A 15268-nucleotide genomic window follows, 5' to 3' on the forward strand; every position below is an offset into this window, starting at 1 on the left:
TAAGATAATATTACATCAGATCAAGTGTCTTTTCCCTTGAATTCTATTTCATAAGAGATTACTCTGATAGCCAAATTTTTTTGGAACCAGTGAATAACCTTGAAACGGTCATAATAATCCATAATGTTTCAGTTTAAAGTGTGTAAGTAAGACTGATTGCCACAGGAAGGATGGCACATTTGACCAGTCAATGGGGGAACTGTAAAACACAAACAACAAAAAGAAAGCAGGAAATGGCTCTTCACACTGTCATGTCTGCTTCTGCTTTTCTGCCCGCATCCGGTGGCCTGCTGGTCTGTGATATGTGCCAACTGAGGAAGTAAAAAGTTAACAAAAAACTGTGAACTTCCTTCTGACTAACAAACATTGAGGCTGACAGATGCAGTACCGTACAATACATCATGGTTGTACCTCGTTAGAATCAGCTGATATTCTGAGGAACTGGGCCTCTTTTGACACCCAATGGCTATCTAGTTTCAGTTGACAGGTACAGGCTAACATTTTCAGTATTCATAACTAAAACTCTGACATTTGTTTTGCTTCCATTTTTGACTATGATAAGATAAGTAGATGTGTAGTTTTAATAGAGAAAGCAAAGCTATATGTAAGGTGTGAAACGAGGAGACATCAGTGGGGTATCAGACAACTGACCTAGTTTTCTGTATCATCTTAGCATCCTCGCTGGCCAAGGAGAGATCAGGGACTTCATCCAGACCAAATGGCTCCTTATAAAGTCTCTCTGTGGAGGTGAGAAAATTCTTTGGCTTTCTTTAGGCATGCACATATCTCCCGTTCTAACATCCACTCAGAGGTTGCATGCAACTGAAGGAGAGCTGAAATCACTATGTGTGGAAAATATGAATCCATCAGAACTCAGAGAAGTTGGCTTGCTTACCCAGTGCTCATCATAATAATTTTATGACCGCCCTAGAGCTGCCTCAGTGGGATGAAGCCTTGATCAAATACTTAGAAGTTTGATCAGAGATTTATGGTAACTTCAATCTGTGAATGGCCTGTGTGTAATGTATGATAAATGCATTTATACATCCATATTAAGCTCTTCTAGTGACCCATTATGTCACGGCCGTCGTAGTGAGTGGACCAAAATGCAGCGGGTACGTGAATGCTCATATTTCCTTTATTAGAACATTACACAAAACAAGAAAACGAACGACAGCTAAACAGTATTGCAGGCTAACCATAGCAGTGCAAAAACAACTTCCCACAAAAGACAGGTGGAAAAAGGGCTACCTAAGTATGGCTCACAATCAGCAACAACGATGTACAGCTGTTCCTGATTGAGAGCCATACCAGGCCAACATAAAGAAATACACAATATAGAAAAAACATAGAAATACAAAAACGTAGAACCATACCCAAAAACCCCGACAACACAAAACAAACACACCCCTGCCACGCCATGACCAAACTACAATAACAAATAACCCCTTATACTGGTCAGGACGTGACACATTAGCTGTTATAAATACTTTTACAGTACATTGTAGGTCTTAAGTGTACAGTTCCTGTAAATCCTTTAAACTGGGTCAAGGAAAACCTTTTCTAGAAGTATTAGTAGTATTTATTGGAATCTCCAATTATTCTTCCTGGGGTCCAAAAAGGAAATTAAACACACTAAATAAAAGACAAAATATATAATATAATAATATACATAACACCTCACGCTTCAGAAACAGGAGATGGCTCCTACCCTATGTGCCATTGTCACGTCCTGACCATAGAGAGCTCTTATTTTCTATGGTAGAGTAGGTCAGGGTGTGACTGGGGGGTGGGGTTGATCTAGTTTATTTATTTCAATGTGGGGTTCTAGGTTTGATTTTCTATGTTGGTGATTTTGTATGATTCCCAATTAGAGGCAGCTGCTAATGGTTGTCTCTAATTGGGGATCATATTTAAGTAGCTGTTTTTCCCACCTGTGGTTATGGGATATTGTTTATGTGTAGTTGCATTGTCGTCATGGTTCGTTTATTCTTTATTGTTTTGTATTTTTTTTAAAGTTTCACTTTCTAATAAATTATGTGGATCGCTACTCACGCTGCGCCTTGGTCCGATCATTCCAACGAACGTGACAGACATTCCAGCTCGCACAAGCCAAGGCTCGTGCAAGGCCACCCAACTAGATGATACAATACATAACAGAGTGTAAATTACAACACAGAATATATCAAAATAGCTGCGTCTCTTCACAGTCCCCGGTGTGCCATAAGGTGTTCTTTATCAGTTGTAGTGCTGACCCATTCAATACAATTTGCTTTGACATTACTATGGCTTCCTGAATGGGAAGACTGAGGCATTGCATACAGATCCATTTTATTATCAATTATCCTTCTTTCCATTCCAACCCCATTCAAGATATGCAGGGCTCTGAAAAGCATAGCGAAAGTATGTTTTATGCGCTTTCTCATAGCGGTTTAAGATACACAGCATAGGCTATTGAGGAAGTTGATATTGTTATTGATAGAATTTTCGGGGATGTTGATTCAACGTACAATTGTTGAGCAAACTCACAACAAAAAGTTTTTGTGTGAACATTTTGTTGAACAAACGCACAATCCTATTGCAGCTGGTTGCCTTACAATTGTATGTTGAATCAACATCCTTTATTTTATTTGAAGTGACAGCAGCCATCCTTCAGGAGTGCTTCCTGTAACAATATCTTCTCAATGACCAACAAACGTTTAAATAGTGTCATTAAATGGCTTGAGTGTATGTAGTTCATGATCTTTGTTGTGTAATTATGCATGAAAAGCACTATATACAAATAAAGCCTATCAGTATTGTCAAAATGTAAAATATACTACAGTAGCTAACTGAGATTGAATATGATTTCCCATATATTTCTCTCCTTTTCTTGTTCCCTCATCTCCAGTCCTTCTGTCATTGGTATTCTGTGGGAGAGCTGCTCGACCGCAGGGAGGATATGGTGGGCTGTGTACGATACGCTGTGCGTTCACTGCTGATGAGTTGATGATGGTCACAGAGTTAAACAGAGTGTGAAAACACCATCTCCCCTGGACGGACGTGACGGCCATCTTAACTTGTCCAGCACAGCACAGGTAGTAGAGTCAATGGGGAAATTGCTGGAGACCTACTGTGGCCCTTCTCTCATTTGCACACTGACAGTATGATCCCATGTTTTGTAGTGGTCTTTAGTTGTAGGCGTAAGCCGACATATTACATAAAGTATTAACCAAGCAGCATTTGTCATTATAACTTGTTGTTTCATGCCTATGAAGTCTCTGTGTGTGAGTGTGGAAAGAATACTAACAGGATAAGGTTGATTTATAAGATACATGGTCGTGTTCCCTAAAAGCAGCTTTTCCATCATCATCACTCCTCATCTTCACTGGGGCTCTGAATAGACCAGACACACGTGTTGAGCTTGTGATTAACGGCACAATGGGCTGTTTGTTGCTGCCTCTCTCTCTCCACCTGGGCCTCTGTAGATGGAATCATCCTTGGCAGCACTCATGACCAGCTTGAATCAGCCCTTCTGTTTGGGTCTGTTAATGATGTTGTCATTTCTATGGTACCTTGTGTCTTTATCCACTCTGATCTACCTGGCTTGGCTTGGCTTTAGCTAATGATCCATTTGAACAGCTGGACGTGTTAGTAAGGATGTTAGTGCCTTGCGTTGTTTAAGGGTACGCAGACCCACGAGCCACTGTGGCCCCTCGTGATCAAATCAAATCAAATTGTATTTCTCACATGCGCCGAATACAACCTTACAGTGAAATGCTAACTTACAACCCCTTAACCAACAATGCTGTTTTAAGAAAATACCAAAAAAAAGTAGGAGAAAAGAATAACAAATAATTAAAGAGCAGCAGTAAATAACAATAGCGGGGCTATATATAAGTTCTGGTTTTTTTTGGCCCCCACCACCATCAAAGTTGCCCACCTTGCACTACACTAAAGATTAGTCCCTACTAAGCTCTGTGTGTGTGTGTATACAGTTGAAGTCAGAAGTTTACATACACTTAGGTTGGAGTCATTAAAACTCATTTTTCAACCACTCCACAAATTTCTTGTTAAAAAACTATAGTTTTGGCAAGTCAGTTAGGATGTCTACTGTGTGCATGTGTGAAAAAATTGTAGACCTCCACAAGTCTGGTTCATCCTTGGGGGCAATTTCCAAATGCCTGAAGGTACCACGTTCATCTGTACAAACAATAGTACGCAGGTATAAACACCATGGAACCACGCAGCCGTCATAACACTCAGGAAGGAGACGCGTTCTGTCTCCTAGAGATGAACGTACTTTGGTGCGAAAAGTGGAAATCAATCCCAGAACAACAGCAAAGGACCTTGCGAAGATGCTGGAGGAAACAGGTACAAAAGTATCTATATCCACAGTAAAACAAGTCCTATATCGACATAACCTGAAAGGCCGCTCAGCAAGGAAGAAGCAACTTGTCTAAAACTGCCATAAAAAATCCAGACTACGGTTTGCAACTGCACATAGGGACAAAGATCGTACTTTTTGGAGAAATGTCCTCTTGTCTGATGAAACAAAAATGGAACTGTTTGGCCATAATGACCATCGTTATGTTTGGAGGAAAAAGGGGGAGGCTTGCAAGCCGAAGAACACCATCCCAACCGTGAAGCACGGGGGTGGCAGCATCATGTTGTGGGGGTGCTTTGCTGCTGGAGGGACTGGTGCACTTCACAAAATAGATGGCATCATGAGGGAGGAATATTATGTGGATGTATTGAATCAACATCTCAAGACATCAGTCAGGAAGTTAAAGCTTGGTCGCAAATGGGTCTTTCAAATAAATGAACAATGACCCTAAGCATACTTCCAAAGTTGTGGCAAAATGGCTTAAGGACAACAAAGTCAAGGTATTGGAGGGGCCAACACAAAGCCCTGACCTCTAATCCTCTAAAAATGTGTGGGCAGAACTGAAAAGCGTGTGTGAGCAAGGAGGTCTACACATCTGACTCAGTTACAACAGCTCTGTCAGGAGGAATGGGCCAAAATTCACCCAACTTATTGTGGGACACTTGTGGAAGGCTCCCCAAAATGTTTGACCCAAGTTAAACAATTTAAAGGCAATGCTACCAAATACTAATTGAGTGTATGTGAACTTCTGACCCACTGGGAACGTGATGAAAGAAATAAAATCTGAAATAAATCATTCTCTCTACTATTAATCTGACATTTCACATTCATAAAATTAAGTGGTGATCCTAACTGACCTAAGACAGGGGATTTTTACTCAAATGAAATGTCAGGAATAGTGAAAACTGAGTTTAAATGTACTTAGCTAAGGTGTATGTAAACTTCCGACTTCAACTGTATGTATGTATGTATGTATGTATGTATGTATGTATGTATGTATGTATGTATGTATGTATGTATGTATGTATGTATGTATGTATGTATGTATGTATGTATGTATGTATGTGTGTGTGTGTGTGTGTGTGTGTGTGTGTGTGTGTGTTTGTCTAATGGGGATAAGGTAGTAATGCAGAGGGGGATAACACTCAGACAGACAGACAGTCCCTAATGAGCTTTAGCGCAATCTGCTGCCTGACGTGTTATCACTGCACCAAGAACACAGGATGCGTACAAATGCCGCCGTAATCTTCACTTCACTGAGTCCTCACGAACACTCCTTCTGTGGAGAAGCCTGGGAGATGACTTCATTAATTCTTCTTTATTAATGTTCTTCTTCACTCACAACTTCTGCTTTGGCCGTCTGTGCTGGGAGTACATGGGGACAACCTGGGACACATTCCTTTAATCGCCACTTCCAGTCCTAGAATGCAGGAGGATTAGGTCCTAGGGGGGTTCCTTAAAGGACCCCATGTGAGTGGTGGTCGCATTACCCACCCTTCAGGCTTAGAGCAATGAGATTAGAGCAGGGCCCGTCTAAATTTAGCCTGACCAAAAAAGAACAGACAAACACAAATAAAATAAAAAACTAAATGGTGGCGAGAGGAAGGGCACACACTGTGACACATCGCATGGGGTTCCTGGCATATACCGAGAAAGAGAGAGAACATGTTCATGTCCTGAAGTATTACATCATGGTCTAACTCCACCATCTCTGAAGCAAATTGCATATGGCAATTTAGAGGTGGTCTTACTCTTAAGATCATATGAGGATGATACTATATTCAGGTGAGATATTTCACATAGTACCTTTCATGTACTTATTATCTGGATTACCCATTGATGTATGCATATTCTGACCATAGAGACACACATTTTCACATTTCAACATCATCTTCCCTCCTCCTCTGTTCTTCTTTGTTCTCCTCACCTCCACCTTCTCCTCTTCCTCCTGCCCCGTTCCTCCTCCTCTTTAGTCCAGGCCTCCTAAATCGTGTTAGCTCGTCTAAGGAGCTCAGTGCCTATGTTGTATACACTGTATCTCCTGCCATGAACAAAACAGCTGCTCGTGTTTTAATTATAGTTCTAACCAGGTTTTAAAGCTCTAAAGTATTTGTTCGTCTTTACATAAAAGTAAAACAAGACAAAAAAAAGCTTATATTTTGGGTTCCGATGGGGTAAGACTAAGCACATGAGGCATTTATAAGTTATATGCTTCAATAATCAATGGCTATCATTGATTTAGAAGTCCAAAAATGGATGTACCATCCCGGATTTCCCTTTTCATTTTTAGTCCCCCATTCACATCAATGCATGACTGAGTGGAAGTTTGTCTTGTGGAAGTGCGTCCCTACTTGAACTATACCATACCCTATACATGTAAATGACATACAACATGCACGTATTTCACCCATCTATTGATTACAGGTTTTGCTAACAGGAAGTGAATTACTGACAGCAGTTTCACCTTCACCTAGCATGTTAACCCTCGCAAGGCTGCCAACCCAGATGGCAGCCTTCCCTGTGGCTCAGTTGGTAGAGCATGGTGTGTGCAACGCCAGGGTTGTGGGTTCGATTCCCACGGGGGGCCAGTACAAAAAAAAAAAAAAATGCATGAAATGTATGTATTCACAACTGTAAGTCGCTCTGGATAAGAGCGTCTGCTAAATGACTTAAATGTAAATGTAAATGCATCCCTAGCCGCGTCCTCAAAGCATGCGCAGACCAGCTGGATGGTGTGTTTACGGACATATTCAATCCTTATCCCAGTCTGCTGTTCCCACATGCTTCAAGAGGGCCACCATTGTTCCTGTTCCCAAGAAAGCTAAGGTAACTGAGCTAAATGACTGTCGCCCCAAAGCACTCACTTCCGTCATCATGAAGTGCTTTGAGAGACTAGCCAAGGACCATATCACCTCCAGCCTACCTGACACCCTAGACCCACTCCAATTTGCTTACCACCCCGATAGGTCCACATATGACGCAATCACACTGCACACTGCCCTAACCCATCTGGACAAGAAAAATACCTATGTCAGAATGCTGTTCATCGACTGCAGCTCAGCATTTAACACCATAGTACCCTCCAAACTCGTCATTAAGCTCGAGACCCTGGGTCTCGACCCCGCCCTGAGCAACTGGGTCCTAGACTTCCTGACGGGCCGCCCCCAGGTGGTAAGGGTAGGAAACAACATCTCCACCCCACTGATCCTCAACACTGGGGCCCCAAAAGGGTGCGTTCTCAGCCCTCTCCTGTACTCCCTGTTCACCCATGACTGCGTGGCCATGCACGCCTCCAACTCAATCATCAAGTTTGCAGACGACACTACAGTGGTAGGCTTGATTACCAACAACGATGAGACGGCTTTCAGGAAGGAGGTGAGGGCCCTCGAAGTGTGGTGTCAGGAAAATAACCTCACACTCAATGTCAACAAAACAAAGGAGATGATTGTGGACTTCAGGAAACAGCATAGGGAGCAGCCCCCTATCCACATCGATGGGACAGTAGTGGAGAAGGTGGAAAGTTTTAAGTTCCTCGGCATACACATCACGGACAAAATGAAATGGCCCACCCACACAGACAGCGTGGTGAAGAAGGCGCAGCAGCACCTCTTCAACCTCAAGAGGCTGAAGAAATTCGGCTTGTCACCAAAAACACACAAACTTTTACAGATGCACAATCGAGAGCATCCTGTCGGGCTGTATCACCGCCTGGAAAGGCAACTGCTCCGCCCACAACCGTAAGGCTCTCCAGAGGGTAGTGAGGTCTGCACAATGCATCACCGGGGCAAACTACCTGCCCTCGAGGACACCTACACCACCCAATGTCACAGGAAAGCCAAAAAGATCATCAAAGACAACAACCACCCAAGCCACTGCCTGTTCACCCCGTTATCATCCAGAAGGCGAGGTCAGTACAGGTGCATCAAAGCTGGGACTGAGAGACTGAAAAACAGCTTCTATCTCAAGGCCATCAGACTGTTAAATAGCCATCACTAACATTGAGTGGCTGCTGCCAACATACTGACTCAAGTCTCTAGCCACTTTAATAATAAAACATTGGATGTAATAAATGTATCACTAGCCACTTTAAACAATGCCACTTTATATAATGTTTACATACCCTACATTACTCATCTCATATGAATATACTGTACTCTATACCATCTACTGCATCTTGCCTATGCCGTTCGGCCATCGCTCATCCACATATGTTTATGTACATATTCGTATTCATTTCTGAAACACTTGTGTGTATAAGGTAGTTGTTGTGAAATTGTTAGATTACTTGTTAGATATTACTGCATGGTCGGAACTAGAAGCACAAGCATTTCGCTACACTCACATTAACATCTGCTAACCATGTGTATGTGACAAATAAAAGTTGATTTGATTTGATTTATCCTGGTAGTAAACACACCTGACAGTTACTTCTCTCTGTTTTCCCTCAAAACCACTACTGTTATGTACAATATTTACTGTCATTGATTAATAGCTTCTCCTTTTCTTTGAATACAGTACGTTTGGAATGTAAATGTCCTCTTTTGACTTCCTGTATCCACTTATTGCAGTCAGGGTAACTTATTTTCCTGAATTGCATACTCCAGGGAGGGGTCAAAGGGAACTTTGATCTATATCTTGACAGTAGGTCTAGGTCTGAACTCTATTCAATGTTATTGCTTTCTAGTCCACTAGTGATGACTATGTTGTTGTAGCTTTAACTCATCACTGTGTCCATTCCAGTTGGTGTGTGTTTTGACCACTGGGAGGTGGTAGTAGGGTTTTCTCTACACTCTCTGCAGCACTCACTCACCAGCATACACTGGTCTGGGTGATACACTGCTTCACTGACAGTCAAATAGTGGGAAACATCCTGAGAATCAAGGCAACATACACATCTGATACACTGGCTGTGTGTGTGTTGCGTGTGTTTGCCTGTGTGTGTGTGTGTGTGTGTGTGTGTGTGTGTGTGTGTGTGTGTGTGTGTGTGTGTGTGTGTGTGTGTGTGTGTGTGTGTGTGTGTGTGTGTGTGTGTGTGTGTGTGTGTGTGTGTGTGTGTGTGTGTGTGTGTGTGTGTTCGTTCTCAGAATGTTTGTGAAAAAAATTTCACTTTCTCTGGTGAGTGTCTTTGTGAAGGTAAAGGGAAATGTATTGTGACAGAGATCTGATACTTCCCCTACAGTTATGTTGTTTTATGAGAGAGATCTGATACTTCCCCTACAGTTATGTTGTGTTGTGACAGAGATCTGATACTTCCCCTACAGTCCTGTTGTATTTCCCTCTTTCATTCCTTTCTGTAGTTCCTCTCTCTGTACTCTCTTTATCTTTCTCTTGGACTGGAAACACACACTCATGTGCATGCAAACACACACACACACTCTCATCTGCACACACACACACACACACACACACACACACACACACACACACACACACACACACACACACACACACACACACACACACACACACACACACACACACACACACACACACTACTCCCTCCATCATAAACCTGAAGTGAAACCAGCCCAACAGAGGTTAGATACATCTTGGGTAACACCAATCTTAATGGAAGCAAAGGGCCTGCGTGCCTGGTTCTCACTCTCCAGATAAGGTGAGTATTATTGACAACCACTGCTGGGTGAATTTGATCCCGGCTTATGTAACTTTAAGTTCAGCAGGGTATCAGCCCAAAAATGTTTGGCGACTTTATGATGTAACAGATTTTTCTGCTTGAATGGATTGTGGGAATTGCAAGGCTGGCTAGCTTTCATCTTGTAACTACATCACAGTTCATCCCTGGGCTGTCTGGGTTCAAGGGCAATGTGACTGGGGCACCACTCAGTGCTCAACCTCAGGCATCAACTCCTCAAAGTGCTCATATCACACCAGGCCAGCCGCCTCCAATCCAGGGTCACCCCAACAACCTCTTCAACCCGCTCTCTCCCTTTCTCTCTCTCTCTCTCTCCCGCTCTCTCTCCCTCTCTCTCTCCCTCTCTTTCTCCCTCTCTTTTCTCCCCTTCTCTCTCTCTCGCCTCTCTCTCTCTCTCTCTCTCTCTCTCCCCCTCCTCTCCCTCTTCACTCACCTCTTATAGATCCCAGAGTCAATGTTCTTTTCATCTTTGGAGTGCAATATGCTTTTTCTCTGATAAAAGCTTAATCGAGAAAAGCTCAAATTACTCTTTTTGAAGTGGTTAGAAAAGGGCCATCGACACAGTCCAGAGGAGAACAAGTGGGAGGGGTTAGACACAAGATGAAGGAGCTCTTCTTCTGTGTCTGCATCGGACGTCCTCTGACGTAGCCAGCCTCTGAGTCATCTCATGATAATAAATGCATTGGTGCATCAGATGGTACTTGGGTTTTATTGCCCATGCAGGTAATGGAGGGGTGGTGCATTGTTGGCAGGCTGGCATACAAACCTCTCCTTAACGTTAGAGCTTATGCAGGTTGTAATCTACCAGCGTTAGAACTAGGGTATACAGTATAACACCTCCTCACTGCAGCGAGGAGAACCATATCAGTTGGCCTCGATGTTTCTGAATTCATTTATGAGTATGGGTGTCTTATGCGCTCATGATATACAAATTGTATTTGATATACATATGTGTTTGTGTGTGCGTGACTGTGTGCGCGTGACTGTGTGTGTGTGTGTGTGTGAGTGAGTGAGTGCGAGTGTGTGAATGGGCACGTTTGTGTAAACGTGTGTGTGTGTGAGCATGAGTGTTTATGTGTGCATGTGTGTGTGTGTGGGAGCATGAGTGTACACTATGTGTGTGTGTGTGGGAGCATGAGTGTACAGTATGTGTGTGTGTGTGTGTTGGTTAATGGGTTCACCAGTGAGTAGGCTGGCAAAGTTATTCCTGCCCTTCAAATAGTTCTGAGAGGTTATTCTCTCTTATTTATAGGCGGTAGGCTGAATGTACTGGAGCCATTCCTCACAAGGTGTGTTGTGCTGTGCCAGGTAGGAGGTAGCCAGAGGAGAGAAAGGAGGATAAGACGCTATGTTTACTGCAGTGACACCTAGAGAAAGCAATCATCACTAGCAGTGGCGATTTTAGCATGTAATTCTTGGTGGGACAAACTCAATTTTTTTTTTTAGATGCATGCCAGCAAATCCACCACACAACACAACACAGCACTAAACATTACATCAATTGCACTGTAGCGGTGACAAACGGTGCCCACAAACTGTTAGGGCCAACATAAAGCTGTCCCAATAGCAGAGTTTCCTTTCAGCACCATGGAGAAAATTCTTACCACTGCTACACCTGACTATCAGCGGAGCCTTGTCTGGCAGTGAAACAGTTCATTCAGCCTCATTTACTGCCTTAAAAAAAAAACGTAGCTGATATGGCTGACTTGCTTAAACAAATGTGGTTTCTACTGACAATTGAGATGTATGATCTATGGCATAAGGGAACGATGACTGGATAAGAGGCAATACGTAATTTCGATTAAGACATTAATGAGCAAGCTAAGATGGACGTAGTCAATATCAGTGGTGTAAAGTAAAAATACTTTAAATTACTACTTAAATTGTTTTTTTGGTATGTACTTTACTATTTATATTTTTGCCAACTTTTACATTGCTACATTCCTAAAATAAATAATGCACTTTTTACTTCATACATTTTCCTAGACACCGAAAAGTACATTTTCACAAGAAAATTGTCCAATTCGCACACTTATCAAGAGAACATCCTTGGTCATCCCTACTGCCTCTGATGTGGTGGACTCACTAAACACAAATGCTTTGTTTGTAAATTATGTCTGAGTGTTGGAGCGTGTTCCTGGCTATCAGTCAATAAAATAAAAAAACTAGAAAATTGGGCCTTCTGATTTGCTTAATATAAGGAATTTGAAGTGATATTTCAAAATATATTTGAGCACTTCCATTTACTTTTGATACTTAAGTATATTTAAAACCAAATGCTTTTAGACTTTTACTCAAGTAGTATTTTACTGGGTGACTTTCACTTTTACTTGTGTAATTTTCTATTTTCTATTTTTCCATTTTTTAAGGTATCTTTACTTTTACTCAAGTATGACAATTGGATACTTTTTACACCACTGGTCAATATAACATTTGTTCAGCACTCCTGAAATGTACAGCAACAGAATTCAGAACGTGGGCCGTTCTTACAGTATTCTCCCTGTACACCAAGTCAGAACCGTAGGATAAATAAAGAGGGCATGTAAGCAGACAATGAAAGCTCTTGCAATATTCGATGATGACATTTTTCTAAAACAGGCTATAGGCTACATGTGCACCACCAAATCATGACAGTAGGCTATGAGGTTATGAGGGGGAAAGGTACCAAATTATTAGGGTCAGGCACATGGGCTACTAGCAGCTTACTACACAACATACACTTAGGATTACTTTCTTAGTTACAGTACATAATTTATGCAGCAGCATACAGGACATTTTTGGACTCACCTTGTTGTGCTGTGTTCACTTGAACAGGAAGGTGGTGCGACGGTCCTTTTTGTGGGCAAATTTTGTCATGAAACTTTGTCATCAAAGTCTGCCATTCTCTGGATTTATTGTGTTTTCAAGACAACTGGGAACATGTTGAATCATGAGGTCAGTGATCTTCAGGTCAAAGCTCTATAGAAAGAGGCCAGAGTTCCCGACTTGGAATTCTGAGTTTGATGACCGTTCAAAACATATTTTCCCAGTCAAAACTCGTTGTCTTGGTCATGCTGTCAAGTCTGAGATATCCCAGTTCCCGAGTTTCCAGTTGTTATGAACGCGGCAGAAGTCATGCTGGATTGACAGCATGGCCAATGTATTCTATATTTTCTGGGCCATGGTGTTGCTTGTGAATGTTTATCCCTTTAAGCTTGGAAAAGAGACCCTTAAACCCAGACTTGGACCACACACCCTCTCCACTGAATAGCAGGCAGGGGAAGCAAAATAGTGATTGCTTTGCAACACTTGCAGTTAGCCACTGATTCCTTCTAAACCACATATTGTTGAATTTGTGTTTTCCAACGTGTTGTGTAATGTTTATGTCCAATGGCCAATGAGCACCGATACATTTTATCTATAATTTCTCTTCATATGACAAGGATTGAAAAGGATTTCCCAGTAGATTGTTGATGTGATTCATGATAATGACTGCTTGTCTAGCTTGCTAGCTAAGATTATGAAAGTATGATGTTGACATGATCAGTCCAATCAAAGCTACGGTAGATATAACATGATTTGACATAATTGTATCTGTGGCCAATGACATTTAGCCTTCTTGGATGGGCACTTCTAATGTAAATCTATGGCAGCACCCAAAGGGTCTTGAACTTTCTATCTCTCCCTGTAGATTTTGCGGAGACATAGTGTCCCAATGACTGACAGAACACTGAGCCAATCACGGCGCAACTAGAGAAGAGAATACATTTTTTTTTTTTTTGCTTAACAGGTGGGGCTTCTTAAGAGTAGTGGGAACAGAAGGCGATGCCATTTAGCAAACTCCAGGCGATGCTATGGTCAGATGACATGAAAATAGAGCGCTTTGGCCATGCTAAAGCCCCTAGTTTTATCACCTGTGGAAGGTGGGGCTTCCCACATCAGAATTCCCATGCTTCACCCCTTTATCTCAGAGTTCAAAATGGAAGCTTCGCAACACATCCTCATTCCTGAGTCAAGTACAAGGCCGCCTCCTCTCAGATTTTTGACGATATCGAAGTCCTTCATTTAATTATTTTGCAGAGACACAATTCGTCTGGCTTATTATCCGTCTGTGTTTCGCAGTCTCCCTGTCTCCAGAATGTTTAGATGCAATGTTTGTTACATGTAACAAGGGGGCCTGCCTGTTTCACACTTGGCCCGGTATGGTCATTCTGGCAACCGATGCACCACATAGCATGGCGTATACACTGAGTATACTGAGTATACCAAACATTAGGAACACCTGTCTTATATTGAGTTGCACCCCCCCCCCCCCCCAATCAATGTAACAGTATAGCTTCCGTCCCTCTCCTCGCTCTAACCAGGGACCCTCTGCACACATTGACAACAGCCACCCTCAAAGCATCGTTACCCATCGCTCCACAAAAGCCGCGTCCCTTGCCAGAGCAAGGGGAACAACCACTTCAAGGTCTCAGAGCGAGTGACGTTACCGATCGAAACGCTAATTGCGCGCACCCTGCTAACTAGCTAGCCATTTCACACCGGTTACATTCATACAAATATTTACACATGTTAAGTTTGCTGAAAATAAACGCAGTTGACAGTGAGAGGATGTTTATTTTTTTGCTGAGTTTATATATATATATATATTTATATCAGCTCCCTTTTACTTTTGTCCACTTAAACTAGCCGAGAACTGTTGGTTTCAGATTTTCTATAAAATGTTGTTCTTGAGCAGTTTTGCACTAATAATCCTCATGCTTTCCTTCCCTTTAGGTCACCGTCTTTATTATTTTTGGCTGGAGTGAATGTACACCTGTTTATATTATATGGCCTATATTCTTTGAAGAATGGAATTACTATATAAGTGGGGGCTGTAAGAAAATATTAAAATAGTATATTTTGGGATAAAAATACACGATACGATCTGAAAACGAATAACTGTATTTTCCAATTCAACAGACTGAAACCTGTTTGCCACTATCTTTCTCATAAAGCAACCTCCCGACCTTGGATGGTGGGTTAGTGACTTTCATCATTAGTAACAACATTCAATCAAACAATGGATGATTTTTGTTCAGTTATGTGTTGAAATTCATTGACTGTAATAGATATTGTTTATCGTTTTCATGCTTGAATACACTTGAGGCGTCCATGTCAAACCCCGTTTCCATTCTTAACTGATTTATGGGGCAGCATGTCCAAATCCCCAAAGAACAGCTAACCCAATTCCTTGGGTAAACATAGGTTCTTCAAATAAAAGTGCCTAT

The 15268-nt window shown here is 42.0% G+C and overlaps 1 long non-coding RNA gene across 1 annotated transcript; it reads left to right on the top strand.

Annotated features, from left to right (window-relative positions):
• The first annotated feature begins 340 nt into the window (after positions 1-340).
• On the top strand, positions 341-3216 carry LOC106573974 (uncharacterized). Its single transcript, XR_001321451.2, has 3 exons — positions 341-487; positions 674-747; positions 2891-3216. It is a non-coding gene; the product is annotated as an uncharacterized lncRNA (long non-coding RNA).
• Positions 3217-15268: the final 12052 nt, after the last annotated feature.

Source organism: Salmo salar, chromosome ssa16, assembly GCF_905237065.1.
Source record: "Salmo salar chromosome ssa16, Ssal_v3.1, whole genome shotgun sequence".
NCBI lineage: Eukaryota > Metazoa > Chordata > Actinopteri > Salmoniformes > Salmonidae > Salmo > Salmo salar.